The following is a 7,806-nucleotide window of genomic DNA, read 5'->3' as shown; positions in this document are numbered from 1 at the left end:
TATCCAGCAAATCAGAATGGCACTTTCTTCTGAACAACCGCATAGACTTGAGGTGCCTACGCAAAGTCGATAAACTGAGAACAATCCCTTCAAGGATACTCAGACAGCAGAGTATTTCCCAGTGTCTTAAACCAAGATGAAAATAAAAGCGAATAGAACAAGCAAGATCTACGGCAGCCATTACTAGACCTAAAATAAATAGGCCTACAGAATTATTTCAACATTTCAGAAAAACTGAAAAAATTACCTCTAAAAACCGAAAAAGATTACCTCTAAAAACCGGAAAAAATTACCACTAAAAACAGAAAAGAAAAAATTTGCTCTAAAAACCGAAAAATGATTACCTCTAAAAACTGAAAAATATTACCACTAAAAACAGAAAAGAAAAAATTTGCTCTAAAAACCGAAAAATGATTACCTCTAAAAACTGAAAAATATTACCACTAAAAACAGAAAAGAAAAAATTTGCTCTAAAAACCGAAAAATGATTACCTCTAAAAACCGAAAAATATTACCACTAAAAACAGAAAAGAAAAAATTTGCTCTAAAAACCGAAAAATGATTACCTCTAAAAACCGAAAAATATTACCACTAAAAACAGAAAAGAAAAAATTTGCTCTAAAAACCGAAAAATGATTACCTCTAAAAACCGAAAAATATTACCACTAAAAACAGAAAAGAAAAAATTTGCTATAAAAACCGAAAAATGATTACCTCTAAAAACAGAAAAATATTACCACTAAAAACAGAAAAGAAAATATTTGCTCTAAAAACCGAAAAATAATTACCACTAAAAACTGGAAAAAAAAATTACCTCTAAAAACAGAAAAATATTACCTCTAAAAACAGAAAAAATTACCTCTAATAACATAAAAAAATATATTTAGCATTAATTTATCTCATTATTTCAGAAAAATGGAAAAAAATACCTCTAAAAACAGGAAAGAAAGGATTTATCTCATTAATTCATAAATTCAGGAAAACCGAATTTTTTTTCTTCTTCAGTGAATGCAATAAGCTTCCGTATATTAGTATGGTGATATGCAATAAATATTCAGTTAGATTTGCACAATAATGAAGATTATTTCTTTATTTTTATGCCTCTTACCTGTTACTGCCCTTTACACAAAGAAGCTCCGAGTCAGCTCACTTATCAGCAGCACTAGGAAGGACCAGCAGGGGGCAGTGCAGGACGCTTCATGGAATAACAAAAACAATTGAATTACCATAAATTTATGTTATAGGCAAATAGATCACGTGAATTAAATCTTACCTCTTAGATTCAGAAATGTAGAGCTTTCCATCATGGTCACCATATTTCTGGCGGTGCAGGTGTAGTTCCCAGCGTTTTTGTCCCCGAACCTCTCGATTATATACATGGAGCTGTTAACGTGCGTCTCATTTGCGTTGAAAGTCCAGCTGAAGTTTGCTGGTGGGACAGAGTCTGCTATACACTGCAGCGTCACTCTTCTGCCTGGAGTTGCTGGTGACGGTCCCCTAATCGATACGTTGTGTGGTCCAACTGCGTAGAGAAAATAGCCAATGTTAAGGCTGGTTAAAGGTTAAAACTACTCTTCATACTTTCTCCAGTAAATGGAAACCGGCTGTAGACAGTTCTCTAATGATTTCAACAAATGTTTAAAAAAAATTTTTTTTAATGAATGTCCCCAGTCTTGAGGCCTGCGGTGAAGATACTCACAGTTCACAGTGAGGTTGTAGGACACAGTCACGGTGCTGACCGGGTTGCCGACCCTACACTGATAGGTTCCATGGCTGGAGCTGTGAACGGGTTGTATGAACACAGTCCTGTTGTCAATAGAGAGACTGACTCTGTCGCTCGGACGGAGAAGCCGGCCATCCTTCATCCACAGCCTGTTGGTGACGGTGCCAGAGGCCTCGCAGCTGAGGCTGGTGGAGCTCTCGTCCTCTATCAAGATGGCTTCTGGGCTGCGGATGGCGGCTCCAGTTACTTGCTCTGTTAGGACCGTAAAAGCATGAATTTAACGGAACGGTTGACAAAAGAAACTGACACAAAGGATGCAAAAATAATCGATGTAAATGCATTTTTTATTCTGTAAACTCACCGTAGACATTCAGCGTGATTCTTCCCTGTTTCTGCACATTATCATGCGTTATAATGGTGACGGAATACTCCCCGGTGTCCTCCTCCACCAGGCTTCTGAGCTCCAGGGACCCAGTGGCTCGATGCAAGAAGATCCTGTTTTCATATCCGGGCCCAGTGGCATTGACATTGGAGATTACGATGCTCACCCCTTTGAAGTTCCATATTATTGACAGCAATGGGTTTTCTGAAGGTCTCAGGGTGGTGGTGAACTCCACCGCACCTCCCACAGCTCCACTCAGGGGCCCCAGCGGTAAGATGCCCTCACCAGCACAGATACCTCAATAAACAGAACAAATATAAATATAATTCCAGGAGTGACGTGGCCTTAATCCTGATAATTGATACAACGAAACAAAATTCATGCAGTTTATTTCTGTGTGTTACCTGATAAGACGAGAAGCACACAAGCAGCAGACCTCAGCATGTTGTCCTCTGTGAATAAGGACGTCTGTGACATCGCCTCCTCTCCAAAGTGAAAAATAAGGAGGGTCACGGGTGCTCCTGGAATTTTACCGTCTGCACAGCTCCGGCCCCTCACTCAGTAATAAAAAGGTAAAGCACGCTTTACGAGCCACTGTGTCCATACACCAGAACGCCCGCGGGTCAGTTAGGGATTACCTCAACTCAGGTGTGAGTCATTCTATTCTTGTCAGGCAGTATTTAAAGGACAACAACTCTACAACACAAAGTGTAAACTGGAAACTTTGGGAGCAATGGAATATTTTTTCTGAGTCACTGGCAAAGGATTCAATTTCACAACATTGTTGTTTTTACATTTTGCCAGTTACCGGTACAATCATTATTAAATTTACCTCCAGACAGTGTCTAATTTTGGCTAACGGCAATTAAATGGAATAGCCAGGTAATGGGTTTATCTGACGTTAAATAATGCAGCCAGATTTCCTTACTGAGCTGAAGCTGATCAATAATATCTAAAAACTGGTATATAAAAGTAGAACTGTGATTAGTCGTGCATTAATTAAGAAATGCACAAGGAAACAGTTGCCCTTCCTGATAAGAGCCAGCGTCCAAAAGTAATGATCCTTTAACCGGCTGATCATCAACACTCACCCATTAGTAAAGTAACTCAGTTGAACTATGCTGACGGCGGCTGAGTCACGGTGAGAGGCACGGGGTTTTACGAGCGTTTCAGTGAGTGGTTTTGGGTTTGTTATCAGGAAATAGCAGTGAGCCGTAGCATTCCTTAAAGAGGAGGATCAAAGACTTCCAGGAGACACAAATCCACCTTCAGGTGACTCCAGCATAAAGTCATTTTGAAGTTGATATTAAATTGTCTCTCATTTTGTTTTCTCTTTTAATTCTTCCTATTTTAATAAACTTTTCAGTGAATTTATTTGTTTTGTATACTGCTAAGTGATTTTATTTTCATTTCAAAAAACAATGCAATAAAAAGTATTTTTTCTGATCCTTTAAATCATTTCAACTTGTGACACCCAAGAAGTTAATGTTTAGGTTATTTTTGTTCTTTTAACCTCTTTCAAAATCAAACTAATGCTGCTCATTTATTAAAACCTTACCCAGTGAGGCTAAATCAAGTTTGTCCCATACACAGAGCCTTATTTCACAACTATGGTTTAATACAGAAACCAAAAAATGCATTCTTAACATATGGTGTCATGCTACATCCCTGCAAGTTTTATGAGCTCTGAATGGATTCTTGGGCTACTCTCCAAGTTGTTAAATGGTATGTAGTCAGAGTTCTGTTCAGCAGACAGACGAGTTTACATTTAGACAAAACCCCCCTTTTCAATACCGTAACTTTGTCAATAGCGCCGGCGTTGCTTAACGGAAATCGGAGTAGTTCTGGAAAAATAAAGCCATGCACTTCTAACATTTTGACAAATTGTTCACATACAAAATGCCTTTTTTAGATTATAGTTCTGTTTCTGATGATATATAGTACTATATTTTATGATGATCAATTGCAAGGAAACAAAGAGCATTCAAAGAAAGAGAGAAAAACAATCCAGGAGTTCTTCTATTCTTTAGAAAACTCCAAAATACAATGTTATCTTTTTCTACATTATATTTCTAATTATATTATATTTCTACAGAAAATGTAGACCCCTCTAACAATTGACACATGCATCTATATACTGTATATGCAGGGGCCCTATAGCCCACGGAGAAGGGTGCCGTCATGGCCGGCGCCCCCGGAGGAGTTGAGGTTGAGGGGGTCGGTGCCTTGCTCAAGGGTACCCCACCAGTACCCCAGTCGGTACACATATTTATAATTTGGGCTGGGATTTAAAAGGTGACCCTCCAGTTCCCAAACCGCTGAGCATCAAAAGACTTCCGACACAAACATGGTCTTCAACACTCTGATGCTCTACTGAGTTACCTATAGGCTCTAAAACCTAACGTGGAGACGCCGGGGATCGAACCAGGGGCATCGTACCTGCAAAGCATGCGCTCTACCACCGAGCTCCATTCCCTTCCCACAGAAGTTACACTTTCTACCACATCAACGGTTTTCTTCAAGCACTTTAACGTTTAAGGCCCAACGGACGTTTACATTCCACTTTGCTTTACTTCTTCACCAGAAGAGATTCTCTATGTAGCATGTGACCTCAACAGAGTGTAGCTTCCACATAGTCTTATCAGTCAGTGTTTACTGGGCTAATATTTTACAGCTGAGTAAAGACACTGTTTTGCATCTCGTAAAATCCTCGAGCTTTAGTCAATTTACTCACCTGAATCACCAAATCTGAAAACATTAAGATGGCAAAGTGCTGATAGTCCTCAGATCTGATTACAAAAGTCATTTTGGATGACATTTGTGCGTCTGTGTGTCTTATTATTTGGTGTGTACAACAGAATATAGAGTTCCTCCGTCATTTAAGTCGTTGACATTTTACATACAAATTTGGGTTGAATGTGTACAGTGTACAGATTCCACCATGATCTAATCCAATAATCTGGTAAATTTAGTATTCAACCGCATCACTTCATCCTCTTTGATTTGACTACCTCTGAATATTGAGAGCTCTGAGGAAATGAAATGGAGCAAATACTAGAATTAATTCATGGCTGAAAATGATCTGCACACTGAGTAATTTTTCAAAACAGACTGAGAAAACCTGGAAATGAGACCTGGGCATGATTTGAATAATCAAATATTTAAACAAAAGCTAATTTAACCTGGAGTTCTTTTTTTACATATACCATTATTATTTCTGTACTGTGTTTTTACTAGTTTACTGAATGCATTCAAATATTTGAGAATTTTTGCTCAAATGTATTTTCACTGAAGGTACTTCCTATATCCACATTTTTCTCAATAATAACTTGAATAACATTTTCAGTTTGACCAACAGTAAACCCGTCCTTGGCCTGACATGTTGGTGACCAGTATGGATGAATGATTACTTCTGCAGAAGTCTTGTTTTGATAACAGTAAAGATAAGATCTCACCTCTCATCGGATTAGACTGCCTTCTAAAGACGCCTCAATCACTTCTAAGGGACAAATAAGCAACAGACAAAGTCCATTTATTTTCTGTGCATGAGGGTCATTAAGCATTAATCACATGAATTATGAGTGTTGGAACATCACTTTATGGAGTCAGGCAAGAATTATTAACAAGTCTGACGACTTCTGTATCATTTCAAAGTACTGAGATATTTTGTTTTTAACATTCAACAGAGTTTAGGGTGAATTCATGAAACTAGAACTAAATATTAACAAAAAATATTTTGTATTGCAGTTTTCATACAATTAATGCAGCTCAAAGAATTCCCATAAACAATAGAAGATAAATGTTGATGAAATTGATAACCGTAAAATAATGAAAACTAAAAACTTTTTTATTTCCCCTTTTTAACCCAATTTAGTGACAGAAATGGTGATAGAAGAAGTCTACATAAAATGTTTATTGAATAAACCCAGGGACAGCATACATGACGTGTTCATTCACTTGATTTGTGGCAAACAATCTAAATAAATAGCTATCTCTGAATTAATATTTACAGATTTCGTGCTATATTACAGATATCAGACCCATTCTTGCACAACAATCACTTATCGTAAAACCAGGTTACATAACGGTTCCAATGCATCCGTGTATCTGACATAAAAGTCCTCGGGATCCGTCATCTGACTGAGCCAGAATGTGGTTGACGTGAATAAATAAAACAAAAACAAACCATGTCTTATTCTTTCATAAATCTTCTATCGCTTCTTCTCTTTATTTATGCTGTAAGAGGAAACATCGACGAGCGATTAAAGGAGGATTTGGTGTTTTCAGCAACAGTATTAATGCAAAATGGAAGTATTTGAAACACTTCTGTAAATTAATCTAAATATTAAAGAAATAAAAAATGTGGTTTTCTTTTTGTTCTTGCAGATAAATGCTTGTGTCTCAATCTGTACAATTAATTTTGAGAATTCGATGCTATAATACATTCAAAACAACATTTATATTCCGAGGTCAGCTTCTTGGAGGCGGGCCTATCAGTTTTATTTGTGACATCACATTGTCACATGGTTTGAATGCTATTTCTGCTTTATGTACAGTACACGCAGACCTCCTGTGTAAGAGTCTGAAAAGCACGATACATCTTTTCAGCGGTTTAACTTGCGAATTAAAAATTGCATATTTATAAATTATGCCATTTTTATAGGATACAAATGAACAGGATTTTTTTTTTGAAATGTTAATCTTTTAATTATGCATGTATATTTTACAAGCCTGTCAGACATTAAACACTTAGTTCTTTGCTGATCTTATAATCACTCTGAAAACTAGTAATACAAGCGTAGACATGAAACAAATTAATTCAAACTCACCATCGAAGGAAGTCGAGTCGCTGTGCGCCCTTTGTGATATCTTATACACATCTGAGCGTCTCTCCTTCATACTTAATTTTTCTATGGTATAAAACAGAGGGTTTGTTAAATCTCATGATCCACTGGGTCACATTCATGTTTGACCATAAGAGCTGGGGTCAGATGGATACTGACCTTTCCGATGAGCTGGATAAACGCTATTGAACCTATAATGATAAAAGCAAGGCATTGTTAATTTTATTTGGGCTTTCTAAAGTGTCCGCAGTAAGTGTGTTGCATTTATGTGAACAGATCAACAATGAGCCATCATGGAAATTCTAAGCTTAAAAGTTCAATCGCTGAGGCAGACAGACCATAAAACTCTAAACTGGTATCGTCAGTTAATATCATTTGGACTGTCATGCCTGTGCGGAGCAGTCAGTAAAGTATACACCTTTGTGCAATGTGTAGTCTAATCTAAAAAGTAATCTACAAACTAATAAACCGTAAAACCTCAGACCCTCATTTTCCAGTTGACACACAACTAACAGAAAAGGTTTTAATTAAAAAAAGTCATGTCTCATTTTTAATTCTAGAAAAGCACTGAGAGCACAGACCTCCGCCAAGCACCTCAGTCCCCCTCTATTTTAATTTACACCAAAAATAATGGCCCTATATTTATTTTATCTATATTTTTAGACTCATTAACCATGAAAACAAACCTTTAGCAATTCGATTCACACTGACATCACTCGTTTAGAAGTTATTCACAAAAAGCACATTATTGAAAGGGTCCAAAACTACATTGTTTTGTTGTTAAAATTGACCCCGATTTCAACTGGATATGTTTCCTCAGGTATTAAGGTTTGAACAAATCCGTTGACACGCTCCGA

This window comes from Brachionichthys hirsutus, chromosome 3 (assembly GCF_040956055.1).
Source record: "Brachionichthys hirsutus isolate HB-005 chromosome 3, CSIRO-AGI_Bhir_v1, whole genome shotgun sequence".
NCBI lineage: Eukaryota > Metazoa > Chordata > Actinopteri > Lophiiformes > Brachionichthyidae > Brachionichthys > Brachionichthys hirsutus.
The sequence above is the reverse complement of the archived record's forward strand: the minus strand, read 5'-3'. Positions refer to the sequence as shown.